The sequence below is a fragment of the Danio rerio genome, chromosome 25, assembly GCF_049306965.1.
Source record: "Danio rerio strain Tuebingen ecotype United States chromosome 25, GRCz12tu, whole genome shotgun sequence".
In the NCBI taxonomy this organism is placed as follows: domain Eukaryota; kingdom Metazoa; phylum Chordata; class Actinopteri; order Cypriniformes; family Danionidae; genus Danio; species Danio rerio.
Window position 1 is genome coordinate 29393666 of NC_133200.1, and position 22444 is coordinate 29416109.

General features: G+C 35.3%; 1 protein-coding gene and 1 long non-coding RNA gene across 3 annotated transcripts in view; one reads left to right on the top strand and one right to left on the bottom strand.

Annotated features, from left to right (window-relative positions):
* The window catches only part of grm8b (glutamate receptor, metabotropic 8b), a 316204-nt gene that overhangs the window by 126231 nt on the left and 167529 nt on the right, over nucleotides 1-22444 (top strand). The gene's annotated exons all lie outside the window — the stretch shown is intronic.
* On the bottom strand, nucleotides 7447-10249 carry LOC137489368 (uncharacterized). The gene is made up of 6 exons (XR_011008794.2): nucleotides 10197-10249; nucleotides 9771-9876; nucleotides 8677-8803; nucleotides 8415-8500; nucleotides 8052-8094; nucleotides 7447-7954 (listed from the first exon to the last, which is right to left on the bottom strand). It is a non-coding gene; the product is annotated as an uncharacterized lncRNA (long non-coding RNA).

Sequence of the window (22444 nt, forward strand, 5' to 3'; positions counted from 1 at the left end):
GAACATTACTAAATTTAATTTGTTTGTTTAAATTCAACACAAAAAATTGTTTGCAACAGTCCTGCATGCAACACTCCATTCAGTGTACAATTTTTATTTAGCCCCTATAGTGTAATATCAACTTGTGTAATGGGTATCCAACACAAAAGAGTATTGTCTTGACTGCACTGGTGTTATTTTGGCTACAACCTTATGCTGTCCCCTTCAAATCAGACAAAGAGAGTAAAGCACTGAGGCAAGATTGCACTTCTTTAAATTAATTAGTGAGAGGAACAGACATATAGTAGTATATACAAATTGTTTATATGTGCGTATGTGTTATGTGTATTAGACCAGTTTATTCTGATTGTTTCTGCCATTTGCATGATGTAATAAATTGCATGTAATTCAAAGGTGCAAGACAAACACAGGAATTAATAACAATTATTACAAAGTACATTTCCCAGAGATGGGTTGCAGCTGGAAGGGCATCCGCTACGTAAAAAACTTGCTGGATAAGTTGGCGGTTCATTCCGTTGTGGCGACCCCGGATTAATAAAGGGACTAAGTCGACAAGAAAATGAATGAATGAATGAATGAATTACAAAGTACACAGAAAAAACAAGAAAGTACAAATCCAGACAGTTAACCACCATAATCATAATTTTTTCTAAAACAATTAATTGTCTGGAAAATTTCATAATCGTTTCAACCCTAGACATAACATCATAATGAATGACACAAAGGAAACATCTGATACTAATGTGATTATCATTCCCTACTGCTCCAGCCATTTACCACCTGCTGGAACCTTGTTTACAACCTAACTGTAGTGGGGCACACTGAGCTTATACCTCGTTTTGTATGATGTTAATTATCTTGTTTTATTTCTCTTAAGTGATTGGGGCTCTGTAGCATGACGCTTAATGTCGTCACAGACATAAATTTTCTGTTTCCTTCATCAGGTAGTGAAGGTAACATTATTGACTGACTGAGTTATTTTTTTACTGCCTATTTTTTTCAATCCACTTGAAAACTGCAATGCAATTCATGTATATGTATGTTTTTTTATTTTATTTGTACTTTTATATATTTGATTTAAATATATTAAATGAAGATATTTTCACTCAAAATCATTTAGTTTCAATTTGTTTTAATAGTTTACTTACTCTGAGCAGTTCAAGATTTGACAAATTTTTGAAAGTTTGCAATCATCTTATCACACAAAATAAAAAAGGACATGATTTAACAAAATTAAGTGTAAAACAAAATCAGTAACACGTTACAATAAGTACATAAATAATGATGTATTAATGTATAAAATAAACATTACTTTTTTATGTTCTAATCATAACTTTCACTACAACATGAGTTACATGAGTTAGTATATGACTGTTAAATAATGTATTAATTACCACATTAGTTTATGCTCAATTTAACCATCATGAACGTGTGATATGGTAATGTATAATTATATAATGACTTTACTTTATACTTTAACTCATTCTTAACAACTCATGAACTCCCTATGCATTTACACTCAATAACAATAGAAAAGTGTTCTGCCAACATCAACATGAATGGTTAAAACACAGGAGTTAATAAGTACTTAAAGGGCCATGAAACCCCCTCGTTTCAGCAGGGTGTTTTCACACCTCTACTTTGGAAAAAGTCAGAAAAGTGGGCGTGTCCAGCTCTGTTTAGGGAGGAGTGTCAGAGGAACTAAAGTGGGATGGTGTGGGAGTGTCTATTTGGGCACGCGCGAGTTTCAGTCAAAATACACACACATGAGAAAGTGATGGTGTTTAACCTACGTGGACATCTGTAGTCAAATTATTTGCCAAATTATTAAATGTTGGACTTTAACTGCAGTTTGGCTCTTTCATTCAGGGAATTCATTCATGCCGCTTGCGACAAACGCGATATTTGATTCGAGGATCTGCTCTAAGCGTGTATTTTTCATGCAATGTTTGATACCGCACGGCGAATGAGAGAAAAAAAACCTCTGCATTTCCCGGAAACTTAGATGCACACGGCAGGTAGCGTCAGAAAGCCGCATGTGTTATTCCGGTCACAAAATGCGGTGCTATGTTTGCACTCAGTGCAATAGTTAACTTAATTCGATACGAACAAACTGAATAAACAAAGAGCACTGGTCGCTCACTTACCAAATCTGTAGAGACAGGACAATCACCAGCAACTAGAGCCGCGTCTTTAGAAGAGGAGACTAAACGTTACAAGCGAATCCGGATTTCAGCGTTTGCAGATGAGAACAGCTCTCAGGTAAACAATGTTCCTCCTTAGACACGTAAGTTATTGTTGTCGAGCGTCGCGTACACCGTTAATCCACACGTGATCCAGCTGAGCTCTCACAGAGAGAAAATGAAAACGAAACTTAATGGCAGCAAACTATAAAAGCAACACTTCACGCTTGTTTTGCCAACACAACGTGGCGTCTCTGTGGCATAAACACGGTGACGCTAATGAATATTAATGAAGTTGCACAATAGAGCGCGCTGATTGGTTTGAACCAAGCCTTACTCATGCATTAATGCAACACACTGTAAGACGTAATAAGACTCACTCTGGCACAGACGCCCAGTCTGCACGCTGGAATACACGCTATTATGTCATGACCGTGACGCAGCTTCAAAAATTCGTTTCAAACAGGAAGTACGAATTTGCTTGAAATAACGCAAAAACAAGCAATTTACACTTTTTAGTGAAATATAGGTGTCCTAATAGTGTTTTTAGCAGTGTGGGACACATATACGACTGTCAACAGCTCAAAAAATGTGTTTTGGTGTTTCGTGACCCTTTAAGAATGAGTAAATGAGAATGTGCCCCTCCAAGTAAAGCCATGACATAAAGTTACATTAACAGCTCATGAGTTCATGTTGGTTACATTTAGCGTAGACTTAAATGTTAATTAATGCATTATTAACAACATGTACTAACAAGTAATTAAGGTAGTTGTTATTTACTCATGAACTTGTGGGAGTTATGTTGTCCACTGTAAAACCCAACAGTCAACTTTATCAAATGAAATGAGTGTAGTTAACTCTAAATTTACTGAAAGTTAATTATACTCATTTAAAAAGAGTTTTGAACTCAGTTTTGAAGGTAATGAGTTACCTCATTACTTCAACTTAAATGGAGTAAGTTCACAGTACTCATATAGATATTTTTTTTTACTCAAATGGTTTGTTGCAATCAGTTTCCTCAAATGGTTTGAGTTGTCTTAACTTATTGGGTTTTACAGTACTCAGTTGCTTTAAGTTCTCTTTATTTTTTAGGTTTTGCTGTTCTCAAATTGCATCATTTACACAAATGGATTAAGTTTACATGCTCATTAGGATTAGTTTTTGAACTTAAATGGTTTGTTGCAATCGGTTTCCTCAAACTGTTTGAGTTACCTTTACTTTTTTGGTTTTACAGAGTAGTTACAGTTCGTTTATATTTAGAGTTGCCTTAACCCATCATTAATTCATAATAAAGTAATGTTCACTTTACAAATTCATACACCATTGCTCATGTACTGTAAAGTGTTACCGCAAAATCCAATAATTTTCCAAATTCCAATATATATATATACTTACTACTAAAGAAAATGCTGTGCATTTTGAATTGTATTGTTTTTATATGGACTCCACACTCATCTGCTCAAATATTATCTTCTCTTTTATGCCTGTAGTTTCCTTTCATCTTTGTGTTCCATTTGTTTAGTTAACTTCAGAGAGTGTGAGACAGATAAGGAGAAGGCGGGAGAAAGAGAGCATTGAAGTGGGGAAGAAAAAGCTCCCATTAACTTCTCAGCTGATTCATTGACAATGTGCCTGGTGTGATGAAAAAGCAAGATGTTTCTCATAGTTGTATAATGTGTGCAGAGCTTGGCTGAAATTGACTCGCTCAAAAATTGGCACCTCCCACGCCTGTGTGACGGATTAACTAGACTTGATAAGACACAGGCAGCGGTGGGATTTCTGCTCCTGTGTCGGCACACTGCAGCAATCAGATGCAATTTCGTACAGGCATCAACACTAAGAAGGCTAGGGAGCTTTTGTTTAAAACTCTCTAAAATTCTTTTTGCATATCTATTCATAGGACAAAGAAAAGAAACAAAAATCAAGGGAGAAGAGGATTTATGTTGCAAACATTTTTTTTTTCACGGCAGTGACTGATCCTAAGCATTTCTGCTGAAAAAAAAGAAAGAAATATATTCAGTTTATTTTGTAGCTATTGCTTTTTTAATATTCTTACAACTGGATAAGAGGAAAAGTATATGGGAGTACCATAATAATGTAGGTCATTTCTTTGGATAATAGCATCAGCTACTGAAAATGTACTTTAAGACAGTAATTATAATATAATATAATATAATATAATATAATATAATATAATATAATATAATATAATATAATATAATATAATATAAACATGTAATGTTTAGTAGTTTTCTTACATTACATTATATGGTACTGTAACTTATAGGTATATAGACCATTATGAGGGATGTAAACAAAAACAATGGCCCCAACGTATTTCCTGTTTTACATTTTTAATCAGAGAATCCAAAAAGAGCCACATATTGATAAATATTGTTATGATAGCTGTTTTTAACATTATGATTGAATTGCCTCTCATTACAGTTAATAAATAGTTTGATAACAAGCAGGAAATGTTTATGGGCCAATGACATGACCACAATGAAGTGGTCTATAGGATAACTACAGGTACACACTGTTAATTTTTGAAGTAGCAATAGTAAATAATAATAAAAGTACAATTAGGCAACATTTTTAAGGATTATTACTTTATTTTCAGAGGAAAAATACAACTAATTTATTTAGTAAAATTCTAGAAAATAAATAAAAAAATATACATATATAAATCATAAACATAACCCAATTTGTTATTAATGCAACTACCGAATGAATGTGTCACGATTACCAGTGATCCAACCACAAGAGATCGCTGGAAAACATTCACAATTACACGAACTACAATTCTGCCTAATAATGGACTACAAAGCCTAGTTATGCAACATACACAAACAACGGGTTCCAGATCTTGACTGATTAGACACTCACAGCTGATACTCACAGCTCATGACCATTGATTATTTGGACTATTTAAACCCCTCTGTTTCACACACATGTTGCTGAGTATTGTTTAGCTGTTGCTGTCTGTATGTAAGCGTTTCTCTTTGTTTCTTGTGTTTTTGACCTTGGACTGTTTATTGTGTTTTGAAACTCTGCTGAACAATGACCCGGCCACAAATCAGGTAATCAGACCCAGTTTATATTAGGTTAAAGGAAAGTGCTACACTAACCACTGATACGCTCCTGAAGCATCAGGCTGGGCATCATACAGAAGTGGGCCAAGGGGTATAGAGTGTAAGATGAGCTGGTGCCTTAATGTGTGAGCTGCCAGTCTGCAGTGCGCACAGTTCTTTAGTATTCTGCCACTGCTGCCACTTCAAAAACTTATTAGCATAAGGAGAAGATATAAATGTGTTGTGGATCTGTACTGACACTTTTCTTTTAAATTGTTTTTTTTTTTCTTTGTGTGTTAATAGTGCAAAACTAAACAGATTTCTACTAAAAAATAGGATCAAATAGTCTTGGACAAAGTTCTGTAGACCGTTATAACTAAACACAGCACACAGTTTGAATTGGGAATTAATGCAGAAGGAAGCCAGGAAGCGGAAGGAAGCACTGATGTAAACTTTAATGTAACCACTTGAACATTCATCTGCAGTTTAAAAAATCTATATTAAAGCTGACGATGGTCTATCTATTTATTTATTTATTTATTTATTCATTTGTTTGTTTGTTTAGTTTAATATTTATTTATTTATTTATTTTCAGAGAGGGGCACACTATACAATTGGCTTTTCTGTATATCCTTTCCTCTACGTTGGAAATATATTATGGTAAAGTAAAATTCACAGCTGTTAAAAGAGGAACGAATGGGCTAGACCTTGGCTATTCATTAGGTTCTAAATTAAATCCCACGTAAAAACTGTTATTAATAACACATGGAGAATCATACCTGTACTCAATAGTTGTTAGTCCTAAACATTGAGTAAAATATCTTTGCATGTACTAGGAAAAAAGTATTTGTTCAATCTTTAACACTTGACCTTGCAGCAATAAAGTGCTTGAAAATGTTTCAGTTGCTATGGAAGCATTTCATTCTCATATTTCTTTGAAAACAAAGCCAGTCTGCAATGTAAACAGGTACTGAATTTTGAACTGTATTAAACTTTTTTGGACATTACATATTACAGAGGCTACACTCTAAATGCTGGTATGGGACTGGAGAAGTTAAATTATGGACCAGTCCAATTTAATCCTCTTTGCTATGCTCTGCACTCTAAACCCCAACACTATTCTGCAACATTTCATTCATGCTCCAGCTTCCGGCCATGCTATAGTTTTGGATCAAGTCAGATTTATCAAAAAGTAAAAGTTTCATTAAAAACGCATTATTGAATAAATAGTTTTATTTTAAAGAAATATTACAAAATATGCACAAATAGACTTTCTAACTAGCCGTCTGTCTTACTAATCAAAATAATATTAAAGCAATAGTAATAATAATTTTAATTCTTATTTTGTGAAATAAATGCTTTTCCATGGTCAAAATAGACAGTTGTATCCGGGAAAATATTCTAATTGATTCATGGACACTTTGTACATTGCAATTGGCTAAATTACATTGTGTCTTTGTAAACATTTTATGTTATGTTTGTCATCACAATCAGCTTTTTTCAGTTTTGCTAGCTTACAGCAATGACAGCTGAAGAAAAATAATGGCCTATTTGATCTCATTAAGCTTGGATTGTGGATTGTCCAGAGGCACAGAGCATGTTAGATGAATGCTACTCTCTTTAATATGAAATGATTTTGAGAGAAAGGCCAATAAAAAAATATGTGTTGTTCTACTCACCAACCATGTCATATCATTTACCTCATCAAAAAAGAAAAGTGGTTTAAAATTATTTTTTCCAACCACATCTTTCCTTTCCCCGAACCTGTTTTTTTAAATCCTGTTAAATTTTCATATGCCTCTTATGAGGGTGGGAAGTGCTGATATGGCTAAAATACAGTGACATCTCTGTTCTGGAATAGTTTAAGGCATTAGTGCTGTGAAAAGAGATCAAATATTCATTTATATGTAATATATGCAGTAATGTCCTCCTACACAGCAAAATATGGGGACCCAAAACAACTCTATGGGTGTTAATTTCAACACTTTGAAAGTGTCTCATGGGGTCCACTCAAAACAGAGTTAAATCAACACTTTCAAAAGGGTTGGCACATTGACACCGAAGTAAGGGTTCATTTTAACTCTGGGCAGAGTTAAAAAATCTAACTATATTTAACACCGCCTGGTGTAAAATATTATTTTATTCAACTCTCTTGAGTGTAAATATGGTAAAAAACTCAAATAGACTGTAAATTACAAAAGAAAAAACATTTTATTTGAAAACATTCACCACTTCAACAATTCATTCAGTTTTTAAAATGCAACAATGTCAAATATGCTTTAAATGTTTTATTAGTACAGACAGTATCAACAAAATATGTATGACCAGTGCACAAAAAGGCTGTTTTAGTCCTTTGGTCCAAACTTGATGTTTCATCAGTTTTCTTCTGAACGCATAGTTTTCTTCTGAAATTACATTTTAAACAACTTGGCGTGCAAATCTTTCACTTCTGGTGTTTCCTTGGTCCTCCATATCAAACACAGCAGTTTAAATGAAGGTATAAATGCTGGAAACTTGTGTGAAAACAAACTGGAGCTAGGAAATCTCATCAAGCATGTCCTGTGAATGAAGTGCTTCCCAGCCACAGGATGACCTTTTTATCCATGACGATGTAGTAGCTGCTGATCGCTCGTCTGGTGGTTCCTGATGCACGGATATAGGGTGATGCTCTTCTAAGAACTCTTCAAGACTCCAGCATGACTAAGATAAATGTTTGAAAACAAATTGCAATCAAATTCTATGATATATTTAAAAGAACATTTAAAGTAAATAAAACATTCAAGAAATCTAAACTCACCTTTTGAAAATCGTCATGATGATCCACAACTTGACTCTCCCAGCTGGTTGAGGTGACAGGATATGGAAAAGTAGAAAAAACACATACATCACTGTTGGATCTCCAAAAACAATTAGGTTAATCACTATGACTAGAACTGGAAAAACAGGCAGCTGTCTGTCCAGAATCCTCAATTTAACACAACACTTGGAGCAAAATTTAGAGGAGCTTAACATCTTTTATATCATTTAGTGATGCTGACTTCCCCAAAATATTGGCCACAGTGTAAAAAATATTCATAAACTTACAGTTTTCTGTAAGCGTGTGCATGTGTGTGTGTGTGTGTGTGTGTGTGTGTGTGTGTGTGCGTGCATGTTTCTTTACCAGATTCAACTTGTTGGGCCCTTTCAGGTCCAGTATTGACGCCACCTTTCCTGAAGTCTAGCAGATGTTTCAGGTCCAAATATAATCTTAACTATTAGGATAAGCAGAAGAGGAAAAGTGCAAAGTAAAGAGCAAAACATTATTTAAGTAACAGTTCACCCACAATACAAAACATATCACCTTCATGTCATTTGTTATTCTCTAATGCTCTAATACCCTCTCAGCTTATTGTGAAACAAATACAGAACTTTATCAAACATACCTTCATTATTATCACCACATATGACCAAGAAGGTGTGCTTGGTCATTTCACCAACTCTGGAAATACACCATCCGTCTCTAATCAGCCACCGTCACAGGGTCTTGTGTTATTGTATAGAGAACTGTGGCTGTTAAAAAACAACAACACATTAGTATCTGACACATATGCATAACCTTCAGATAAAAAAAGATAGATGAACATCCCAAAGTATGCCTCACACTTTTTCAGATATATTTTGATTCAGATGTTGATTATTGATAATAAATCTACAAATCAAACCTGTATCATCATTAGGCTGCTCAAATATGAATCAGTTGATTAATTTTACAGACAGGTGGCTGTTTACAACGCACTAAATTGTCTTTAATAAAACGGAAATGTTGTGTACAGTACATGCTAAGTTTAGCCTAGTTTTAAGCACAATATCATGCGGGAGAAAAAGCTTGACTAAGATGTTCCTGACTACAGAAATAGCCTAACTTACTAACGTCAGACATCCCGAGTTGGGAAAAGTCATTTTCGGGGGATACAGAGTTGATTTGCGGGAGGTAGCGGGAGAGATGGGTACCTGAAGAGCGGTGGGGTGACTTGCGCGCGACGTACCTAAAGAGCGGTGGGGGTGACATGCGCGCGACGTACCTGAAGAGCTGGGAGGGATGCGGTGGAGAGGGGTGTGCAAAGTGTTTAATGACCGGACGGGAGACGCGCAATTTCCGGGAGATTATCATTCATTTGCGGGCATCTACTTAGGCATCTGGGAGTCTCTGTGCATTTGCGGGATAACGTTAACGTTAGTCCCGCAACTTCCGGGAGACTTCTGTAATGTCAAATGTCTGAGAAAGTGCAAACGCGGTCATTTAAAGACATTAATGTTAACATTCCGACTTTAATGGTTGTCAACACTTAATATAATTCAAGCGTACGTTATCACGCGAGTCTATGGACTAACGGTAACTTATATGGACGGCCACGAATGAACCAGTTTAAAAGGGCTGCGGTGTTTAAAATAACCAAATTAACATACACGGATAACAAACAATCATATGTTTTAGTCAGGAAGCCTTTTACAAGTAAGCATATGTTCATTTACTCACCAGATATGTTTTAGAAACTCTCCAGAGCTTATGGAAACCGTCCTGTGTTGCCGTTAGCATCGGGCAGAGTAGGCTAGGCTGCTCCGGGAATTCCCTCGCTAGTTTGCTTCGAATTAAAGGAGAAGTGTCGATTTTATTTTACAGATGGGTAACAACGCACAAAATGGCATTAAGCGTGACAGAAATGTATTGAACATGTACATTTGATGTTTTTATGCACTATGTATGCGTGAGCACATATAAAAACATTCTTGAAAAGAAGTCGATAGTAATGCAGTTAAGCTAGATACACAAACGACCATTAATGAACCGCAGAAGATTAAAATTGTCACTACATTCTAAAGTTATTAACTTAACAATATGTTTACAACTGTATTTCCTTAAAGAAAGTCAGTAAAATACCAACATTTAGGTAGTTTGACTCACCAGCTGCTGTTCTAAACCTCAGATGGAAAATGGCGTCTGGAAAATTCTTCAGTGACTGGGGCTGCATGAATTCCCGGATGTTGGAAATAACACCACCAAGTGTAAAAAAGATAACTCCTTGATTTCGCACTGAATAAAATCAATTCTAACTCTTATTATATTCATTTATCAAAATCTAACTCTTTAACGTCAACACTTTACTCTGAAATGCTTCAACACCGAGAATTTAACTCTGATGAATTTGCTGTGTAAGAGAGTGAGTTAAACTTAGTCCCTAATGAGTACTTATCAGTATGATATAACAGACTTATCTAAAGGGCTGTCCTGCTTCAGGGCTTTTTTTGTAATAAATAATCCATTTCATTAAATCAAGGTCAGATATGCAATAAATAAATGAATACATAATGAATATGTATAATAAAATAATTAAAATTATGATTTATATTTGTGTAAATTAGTGTAAATCTAGACACTATTATCTCTAGATATGGAAAAAATGTCTCAATTGCACTGTACAGTATTTCTTTGTACAGGACCAATAACCTTTCATTTCATTCAACCTTTCATTCAACATGTGATCATGACTTTAAAAATTACTGCTGCCATGATTGCTTAAAAATATAAACACATATAACATAAATTTTTAACATATAATAGAATACTAATTGCTTCATGGGTACATACAAACAGTAAGACGCTTCAATGAGTTTATTAAAGGTCTTGTTAATTTAATTTAAATATGCAGCAACATTTAGTGTATTTAGACTGATTCCCTCAATAAAATCCCTATAGAATTTTCCCATAGGCTTTTGGAAGTAAATAATAAGCTCTGTGTTCAAACACAGTTCATTACAATTACACGTTTTGTTCAACTGGATAATCCTCACACGGAAATACATCTTTTATCACTTTTGGATCTTAAATGCAAACGCAAGAACTGAAAAGCTAACATTAGGCTATAAACGGACTACAGTGCCTTTGGAGCGCTCGCATGTGACTTCAGCACCACCCTGCTGCAGACAACTTTTTTAGCTTATTTTTAGAAATTTGGTCCACGATAAAGATTTACTCTCTCGGTTTATTATTAATAATCCATGCTATATATTATAAACAAATACAAATACCTAAAAAACATTTGTATAGACGTGCCTTTTGGATAGTTTTTTATGTGGGAAATACGTTTTGTTGTACTTTACGGTTGTTGTAAAAGTTTTAAAACTGTATGTATAAATGTGCCTACATAGTATTATCATAAGACATATTTAAATAAGTGTATCTCTTGCATAAATACAGCCCACTTACCTCAGTAACAGCAACAGAAATGAGGTGTGAGGGACAAGTCTGTATACCTGCAAGTTCCATCGTGGACACAGAACAACATTTAATATTCTTCTTTTGTCACGAAGTACAGCGAACAGCAGCCCATACTGTTACATATGCTATACATTTTAAGGAGGAGTGTAAGTATTGCAGTTATGACAGAGTTAAATGTGTTCAGATGAAGAAAAAAAAAAAAGAAAAATCAGTTGATCACATTGAAATGACAGTTAATATGCTTGTATTTTTACACATTTATTCACACGTTTGCATTACTGAGAGCAGGAAAGAGACAGGCTGCATTGGTAAGCAGTATCTTCATTATATCGTTTAATTAAAATAAATGATCAACATATCAATCTGTCTTGACAGTCTTTACAAGTGAGGGCATTATCTACACATGATTAAATAAATACTACAAATTATTAAGTACTATTCATGAAAATATTTAATAACAGAATAATCCAAATGTCCAGTGCAAGCGAGCTGCGTTCCAAACAAGTTCAGCTAGATGATGTATAATGACACCACCTGTAGTCTCATTTAGTAACTAGATATCAACCGTCTTTTTAAAGAAGCATAACGATTTAAAAAATCAAGAGTGTGATGTAACTGATGTGTTTTATGTTGTAGAATAAAACGTGAAAGTATCTTAAGTTTGTGTTAGCCACGAACCTTATTGAAGCAATGTAACTGAAATCCCATTCAAAAACCCGTTGACTTTGGTACGAGGGAACCAAAACTGCTAAAATGCTAAAAAACTCACTTCCGGGTTTTTGCATACATATTGACGTCATAGTTCCTCCACTTTATTAAACATTCTTTTTTGTGTGTGTTCACCTCTGTGAAACCCTTTTTTTACATTGTGTCACCCTAATGTAAGAGGTATGATCTGCTTCTGCTGTGATTTTGTTGAATATTTTATGGATGTAAGTGTTGTTTGCCAGCCAGAGGAAAATTTGTCCAAAGGCACATGCTCTGAAGTATTGCTCTGCCCTAATTGATCACATTCGCATGCCTGCTTGGATGCCGTTCAAAAGGAATGCGACAAGCAATGGCAAATCTGGGGCATATTAACAGGCAAAGAAATCTTCACCCAAGACACCCCCTCAGTATTCTCTCACTCTCTGTAACCAATCAGTTTTTTTTATATCCAAAATCTGATTCAAAAAGGATTTGCAATGTTACTTTTAGATCTTTAATGTAGCATCTAAGGATGCTACGTTGGTAAAAATAAAGCTGCAACCGTGATTAGAAAAAAAAAAAAAAAACAACTACATAATCGACAATCAGGACTTTCAGTGTTCCATTGATTTAATCTCATGTTGTTTTCACACTTGTTTTCTGCAGTCTGAATCTGAATTTGATTGCTGTTCATCCCTCCACCCCCGCTGGTCTGCTCTCACTCTGCTATATTGTTTGAGGGCAACAGGAAGCTGTTTACCACTGCTGTCAGGCCGCAAAGCTTGAAATTTCAAATGGAAAATAGCATTCATTATCCTTTTGAACGTGTTTACTTACTTTTGCTGATAAATTTATAAGGACATTTCAGTCTGACAATTTGTACAATTATTCCACCCTTACAAGCAAAAATCTTCAGCATCGTTACTCTATTAAACATGAGCTTTTGTGTTGTGTGCATGTGTTTGGTGGAGTGCATGACAGACAATGGGTTTGTGTTTAAGAAATCCTATTTTTGGCCAAATAACAAACATGAGTAGAGTGAGAAAAATGAGAACAGAAAAGAGTGTCTAAATACTTAAGTAAAAGTACAAGTACTTGAGGAAATTGTTATTCAATCAGTTTGGTGTACACTGTACAATGCATGATAAAACTAGTCGTTTTGACATTTTGGATTGAAAACAGAGACTAAACGTACGGCTGTCAGATCTGATATACTTGCACGTCTTCAGCCATCATGCCAGCACAGGCGTGCACACACTAAACAAAAGGGAACCATGTCTCTGTAGCAACCTCTCACAACGCAATCTCCAATGTGTCACCACACAATATTTGCGAACAAGTCATATGAATAATTTTTATTACCATTTGACAGTAACAGCAATCAGATTTAGATTCAGACTCAAGAATACTGCAAAAAGTAGCGAAGTAACAGTAGAGATTTTTCTCAAACAATGTACGTAAGTAAGAGTTAAATCTTCAAATGTACTCCAGTACTCACACACTCTGGCATGCGCTGCAGCATATCTACCCAGATGAGAGATGTGCTCGTCGGATTGTTCATCAAGGATCTACCGTTGGATCCAATCTCACTTTATTTGTTAAACGTGATATTTAATTTATCTTATTGTTTATATCTAACAAAATATTCCCTGACTTTTGAATCTATTACTTGTTGTCAGGTAACGTGTTTTGGCTGCTTGCAAAGATAAGCTAATAATTAATGTAACCATGTACATTCAGTTTATTGACTGATTGCTTGCCTTTATTTCCTATAATGTATAAACTTTTTGTATGTTATACTTTTATAATGGCCATTATTGATTATTAAAACTGATATTCAGAAAAAGAAAGGGTATGTTTCGTATTTTTACTGAAAATGAAAGAAGGCAGTATTATAGGCTCCGTTTTGTTATTAATATGCATACAGTAAAGTTGACCCTCATATAGGCAGCAAAATGCCTCAACATTTTTGCTGTCTGTTAAGTTGTGAATATCAAAATGAAAATAGCAGTTCTTTATATCATGTTTTCATTTTATTGTTAAGAAAGTGAAACAACATAGGCTAGGTATCCAGGATGTTGTTAATAAGTTTATAAAATACACTGTTCCCTTTGAAGGTTTACCCAACATGTCATCGGGAGTCTGTTTTTAATATCAAACTTCATAATGCTTACAGTACAGTTAAACACGACTAAGCAAAGATGTGTGCGTGCGCTGTATTTAAAGCTCATGTAACCAGTCCATAACGATTCCCCGGCTTTGTGTGTGTGTAATCAATGGAACCCAAAACAGGTGCATGTGAGCGGTGCATGACTGGATATGTAGCTTATTAGTGTGGTGTGTGTGTATTTTTCCTGCAATCTGCATGTATACCAGCCATCTGCAAGGATTTGATCGCTGGTGATTGTGACAGTCTTGAGGTCCCTTCACGTTGTTCATCTGGAAATGCTCTTACTTTCACTATTAAACATAGGCTTGAGTTGTTTTTTAATTTTTTTTAAATTTCACCATATATTTAGGTAATTACTAATATCAATCATTCAAGATTTTTTTTCAACCACATTTCTTTTTCAGAGAGTTGAGTTTTTAATAATATGTTGGACAAATTTGACCTAATTTTAGTACTTTCAGACATCTCCTTAGATGTTTTCTTTGGTTGATGGTTGCCAATATTTTAACCTGTTTTCCAACATGGTTGATTAAGAAATGAGAAGCTATGGCCAAGTATCCTAAAACCAGCTAGTAGGAGACTCTTAACTATTTGCTTACTTAAACTCAGGCAGTGACAGCCAGTGTATATTTAATATTGACCAATATGATATATATAATGACCACATTGAGAATGGTTCATTTTATCCTTTTTTTTTAAAAGAAGCCATTATAACATGATGAGGATCTGTTGACTATGAAACTTGTAATTTTATCAGTTCCTTTGCTCTTTGGCAATTTACTGCTTGTGCCAACAATTGATATTTTTTTACAAATTATCTACATAACTGAAGCTGTGTTTTCTGAAGAATAAACATGGAAATAAGCAGCTAATTTTCACAGTTTGACTAGTGTGTATTTAAAAGGGAGACTTAAAAGTGCATCTGTACAGTTTAAGCTAGTAATTCCAGAAAATTCTTTTAATGGTGATCTTTGAGGCAGGACTGTTTAGTCGATTAATTTATGTTCTGTGATTTTCAATTATTTAACTTGTGTTTAAATTGTGCATGACAGCATCATTCTGATTTCCCTCTAACATTAAATCTTTGTTCATTTTGAAAGAGTTGGAAATCAAATCAACATGCAGACCTGTAAGCTTCACTTAAGAACACTTGAGATTTCTCTGGCACTTCTCACCCTAATGTTCAGCCATAATGTAGATCTTTACGCATTGGTGTCCTGCTGAACTCAGAGTGGTTCTGATGACATTTGGCAATCTGCTGTCCTTCGACTATGGGAGGCTAACAGCAGGGACATTCAGAAAAGCACACCCTTTCTGCACAGATTTAAGATTAGGGTTTAATACAGACATTAGCCTAATGCCAAAAGTATTCTACTTGAGACCCAGTGGATGTACAGTTCTATTTGTGTTCATGAAATTGGCTTATTTTTTTCATCCTTCTTTATGCCAATATACTGCAGAGCACAAGAAAAGGGAGATATTGAGCGAAAGAAAAGCTAGTGAGTTAAAACGAATCTGGTCATGTCAATACTGTGCAGTACTCTTGACCCACAGCAGGTAGTTTTCCAAGAAAGAAAAGTCATTCATTAAGGGACCATGGTGACAGAGTGAACACTGGCATGGTGACCCAAATATAAGTAATAAATAACAAGGTATGATATAATACAGCTCAAAAGTTTTTAGCAAAGGTGCATTGCACAAATTAATGCAATTTATATTTACTTTCTAATCAAATGACTCTCAAGTGTCTTTTTATATTATTTTATTTACTTTTAATAAAGAAACAACATAATGCAGCTCATAACTGACGGTACTGCATTGTGTGTTAACTTTAAAGGGTTTATTCAGGCAACATTGAAAGTTCCGTTGCTTACTTTCTGGTGTGAAATGTATTTTTATTTATTTATTTTTTTTTACAAGCAAGCAAACAATGGAAGTCAGTGTTATCTTTATTTTCATTTTATTTTCATTAGAAGTTCTAAAACTCAGAATGGAAACCATTGAGGAACTGGATTAATTAGAACAATATTATATTTTATAAAAACTTTACAACTTTTCATCTCTAAACTACCTGGTAATCTTCAATTTTTTTATAATTCGATTGTGTGCAAAAAAAGATATACTGTTTTTAAAAGGTACACTACCTGACAAAAGTCTTGTCGTCAATCTCAGTGGTAAGAGTAACAAATAATAACTTGACTTCTGGTTGATCTGAAATTTGGGAAAGTGTCAGAACGTCGATTTTTTCAATGAATCGTCTGTTAAACTGACATGCATACCAATTGTCACAAATACTGCAGAAGACCTATTGGAACCAGCATGGACTCAAGATTCTCACAGTATTCAGTCAAGTTTGGTAAAAAAAAAATCAAGGTTTAGAGTTACATTACATTAGAGTTACACATGGGGGTGTGCAAGAGATTTGCAGAGTGGATGGCAACATCAACAGCCTGAGGTATCAAGACATTTGTACTGCCCATTACATAACAAACCACAAGAGAGGGCAAATTCTTCAGCAGGATAGCACTCCTACTCATACTTCAGCCTCCACATCAAAGTTTATGAAAGCAAAGAAGGTCAAGGTGCTCCAAGATTGGCTAGCCCATTCACCTGACATTAACATTATTGAGTATGTCTGGGGTGGAGGAGGCATTGAAGATGTATTCAAAGAATCTAGATGAACTCTGGGTACACATAACCACAGCAGATGGCAGAGGAAGAAAGAAAGTATCATAAACATGAGCCCTCTCCATGAAAATCCCAGAAAATGAATAGTGGCACTGGTGTTTGCCAACTCATAGAAAAGACGAGCTGGGCTTCTCATTCGGTGTGTCTTTGAGTCTTTAAAGTCTCTCAGTGAGCAATCATAAGGGTGCAGATACATCTGCACCAGCTCTGTTACTCCAGTGTATTCATGTGGCTAGTGTTTTTTTTTTTGTTACCCAATGATTGTGTAATATCCTGTAATGGTAGCTGAAAGGTGTTGAGAAGCCAAAATTCTTTCCCAAAAAGTCTGCTTTGGTGGGCTGTTTCAAACTGCTAAAACAAACTCAAAAACTCACTTTTACACAGATTTTTATACAAAATTATGTGATTTCAACATTCTTCTAAGCATAGAGAAGCCTGAAGTAACCTCAGTACAATACATTTCAAAGAATGAATTTCACTTTTATTAATTTCCACTAAAAGACAGATATGTATTCTTTTGCTATCCTGTCAAATCCCCCTTTGAATTTTTGAATCTTCTATTTTCTTTTGTGCCTGAGTTAATTATTTAGGGGAAAAGTTTCAATATTACTTTTAAAGAGAAATGAATACTAATTCACCTCCTGCGGTGGAGATTTGACAGTCTGTCTTACTCACCTTCCTTCTGTTGGTTGGTTTGTGTCAATTTGACTGCATACAAAAGCCTTTGAGCTGGTGCTGGATAAACTTTGTAATATTTAAACCCTTTCCACAATATCTAACAATAGATGCGTTATCACTCAGCTCTAGAAACAATCAAGAGCTTCAACTTACAGCTTCATCTCCTTCTGCCATGAAATCTTGCACTGTGCCCTCTTTGTAATAAAGCTCTTTGCTGAGACCTTCTATGAATACTGCTTTCCTGTCATCTCTCATGCATCTAAAATGAGATTGAGTGAATGATGAGATTTATCATTAGCATTTTCAGAAGGGGTAAAAGGTTGCATGCCTCCCAGGGCTGTTGCACATGGAAAAGTACAGCGTTGCCAACCTGACAGTGACAAGCAGCACCTACCACAAGATCGCTCTGATCAGAACATGCAAATAAACCTGTTCTTTCATTATTAACTGCTTTAAATAAGCATGTCTAGAGGTCTTATACAATATTTAGTAGCTTGAGGAAGTATATTAATATTTAGTACATTACAAACTGAGTGCATATGTTGTGCCTGTTGGCCCAAATAGCTTTAAATTACCGGTTTTTCATTTCTTGGATCGTTATTGAGATTATTAAATTAAGATTTACTCACAAGTTGTTCCAATCCTAGTTGCTGTCTTCTGTTAAACACTAAAGAAGATGTTAGAAAGATTATACAGTTGAAGTCAGAATTATTAACCCTCTGAATTATTAGCCCCCCTATTTATTTTTCCCCCAATTTCTGTTTAACGGAAAGATTTTTTTCAACACATTTATAAAAATAATAGTTTTAATAACTCATTTCTAATAACTGATTTATTTTATCTTTTCCACGATGACAGCAAATAATATTTTACTAGATATTTTTCAGACACTGCTATTTAGCTTAAAGTGACAATTAAAGGCTTAACTAGTTATGCAAGTTATTATTTACGATGGTTTGCTCCATAGACCATCGAAAAAATATATATAGCTTAATGGGGCTAATGAGTTTTACCTTAAAATGTTTTTTTTTTTATTAAAAAATGCTTTTATTCTAGCCGAAATAAAACAAAAAATACTTTCTTCAGAAGAAAAAATATGATACATACTGTGAAAATTTCCTTGCTCTGTTAAACATAATTTGGTAAATATTTAAAAAAGGGTTTAAAATATATAAATAATATAATATTTAAAATAGAGGGTTTAATAATTCTGATTTCAACTGTCGGTAACCAAACAAACCACTGACTTCCATAGTTAAAGAAAAATTCCATCGAAATCGGGGTTACCAACATTCTTCAGAATATCAGACTAAGACTTAGCTTTATTATCCCATTTAGGGAAACTAAAATTACAGCAAGGTGTCGTAACACAGGCAAAGTTTCATTTTCACATTAATGAAATATTACCCCACAACATAAAATACATCTCACTGTAGGTGCATCTACATATGTAGGTAGTTGAGAAATTGCCCTTTTAAAATTGATTGTTTTTGTCCTTGGAATGCTTAGTATGACTCAGATAAGTTGTCATCAGTAGTTTCTCAATTCTTAATCTATATTTTATAGCAACTTTTTGTATGTCATTTTAGTATTTCGCGGTATAATAGGTGGGAAACCTTTGTTTGGAACGTTTGCTGCTTCTATAATTGTTAGTTGAAGTGAAGCCAGACTGAAGAATGAGTAACAATAAAACAGCGCAGCATAATGGCCTGCTGGATATCAGTTTAATAGCTGTGTGCTACTTAATCAATATTTGTTGTTTGTTCGATTATGCTGTCTCAGATGTTTTTACATCTAATGGATTCTGGCAAAGGGGTTGTCACACAATGGATGACCTTATTTTAGGTTGTAAAAATGTATTAGGCTTGTAATTCCCTAAATGCTTCACTGTTGACATGAGCATGTTATTAGCAATGTCTAAGGCTAGATGTGGTACTTTGATACCTACATGCTTTACTTATACATAAGGTCCACAATTTTATTTGATTTAATTTCACCTTAATTTTAATGAACAAATACTATTTTAAGTAGTTGTAATTAACAATAACACCGCTCATCAGCATTCACACCTATTAGAAACTTATAACATCTGAACAGCAAATGCTCTTAACACTATGCAATTATGTGACATTATATGATGATTGATTGTTTAATAGTGAATTGAACAAGCCTCTGAAGGGAACATTGTTTCTTGTTTACACCCATGTTAATGATCAGTCCTTCATGTTTATGTGTTACCTGAATATGTAATTAGAGAACTAGACGTGCAGATTGTATCATCAAATTCAAATGTGACAAACAAGAAAAGCATATCTGTCAGGTGTGGTATAAAAGGACACCTCAGGTGACTGGCGTCTACACCTAATGTTCCATGCCTGTATGAAATGTGCCTCCATTCAGCTACACAAACCCCCTCCAGTGGCATATAAGGCTCCAGTATGCATCATTGTTCTTAGATGACAGTTTTAATCAAGGTGACAAGTCTTTGTGCGGTTTCATTAATGGCTGACAGCCGCAGTGCTGTGCTAGATGAGGGAAAACGCAATGTGCTTCACGGACTATTTCTTTTGCCCCAAAAGCAGAACACCATCTGAGGATTACAACCTGTCACACAAAGACAATTACACTTCAAAAACACTTTATGAGCTCAAGCGATAAAGACAAACTGAGAAGCAGCACTTAAGGTGCCTGAAACCCACTGATACCGCCTGTGCTGTACACCAGAGTGTTTAAGTTTTACTGTTTGAAGCATCTATAAGGGGTTTGAGTTGCAAAAATAGTACATTTTATGTCACAGCATGGAGTGAAGATATAGCAAGATCACTCAGGGATCTTTTTTTTTTTTTATTGAACTAAAAGCCAGTGTGAAACAAAGCAGTATTATAAATTCCATAAAAATTCGTTTTTAACAGGGGTTTACTGTTTGCATTAAAACATGGACAAAACATTGTATAAGGCTTTTTTTAACGGAATAGTTCACCCAAAAATGAAATTATGTCATTTACACAGTCTTTACTTTTTTCAAACCTTTTTCAGCTTCTATATCTTAAAGACAACATATATTTTGCAGAATGATTGGAAAATTTTTCCTACTATAGAGGCAATGGTTACAGATTTTCAACTTTCTTTAAAATATCTTTTGTGTCAACACACAAGTTACACACAAATTACCACTTGTCAATCACTTATTCTGCGGGACTCTGGCACGAATAGGCAGAGTGATCTGTGTCGTTATAATGGCGTCGACTAACTTAAAGTGTACAACCAACAGGAAGCAACCAACAGTATCTGAAATTTTTTTTATTACTTAGTACAAGCGTGAAAGCAAAAGATTGAAGCAGTGTACTGACGCTGTGATACATTACCTATATATAGCCACAGCTATATCACCCTGCAGCCCAAGACCGGTTACTCACTAAAGCTAAGCAGGGCTGTACTTGGTCAGTACCTGGATGGGAGACCAAATGGGAAAACTAGGTTGCTGTTGGAAGTGGTGTTAGAGAGGCCAGCAGGGGGTGCTCAATACTGACACTCTATCACTGTCTCTCCACTTCTCCATTAGCTGGTGTGATGTGAGCGCACTGGCGCCGTTGTCCTGTAGCTGCCGTTGCATCATCCAAGTGGATGCTGCACACTGGTGGTGGTGTGGAGAGACCCCCACTCCTCATGATTGTAAAGCGCTTTGGGTGTATGTATAAATACAAATTACATTACATTACCTGATAGATTCAAAAGACCAGAGTCATTAGATAGAAACAAGATTAATTAAAAATCATGTTTAGGAACAATAGTGAGATGCGATCATTGGTACATCCTTCTGACGTGCACTGCTCTCTAGGGTTTTGTGCTCAAAGCATTTGCTGACTTCTAGAGCTCAGACGCACGCATACGCTGCAGCGCATGACAGAGTATGTGTGTGATCACATGATGTGTGTTTTCAGTGGTATAGTGTGTACGGAGATCTTTTTAATGCTAGCAGAGCCGGCCCAAGGCATAAGCGAACTAAGCGGCTGCTTAGGGCCCCGTGGCCACCAGGGGGCCCTCAAGAGTGCTTGAAATTATTGTGTGACTTTCGTTTTTGTTTGTTGAGTTGTGGATTAGTGGTGGGACAAAATATATGCTCATGTATAGTGCTATTTCTGACCGCGATACATACTCAGGTGCCAAGATATTTACCTAAATTTACAAAAGATCTGATTAATGAATCAGTTTTCCACACTGACAGCAGCAGAAAACCGCTTTAGCTACAGTACACCCAGCCGCCGCCAGGTGGCGCTTCCAGTATTGGCGGATCATTAGACATACACCAGCGTCACTGCCAGAAGAGCCATCCATTGCAATGATGAAAATCTCAGGCATACAGACACCTTCTTCATCCCAAGCTGGGCCAATGTTTTTGTGTGTTTCAGACATCCAGCTCCCCCGAATTTGCCACTAGTTTCTTTCTTACAGACGCGCTTTCACTTCGCTATATCGCTCGCGCGTGCCCGCGGCCAGTGCAACTTCTTATGTGCTCAAACTTTTTAACTCCGCCAAAATATATAAAGATATCAATAAGACATGAACATTTAATTAGAAGGGCCTTGCGTTTATTTGACTCTTACAGACCTTGTCAAAGTTTTGTAGAAGGTATTTTGACAAAAAAATATTAGGGGAATTAAAAAACTTAAATAGATGAGTAAATAACTAATGTTCTACATACGTGCTCAGA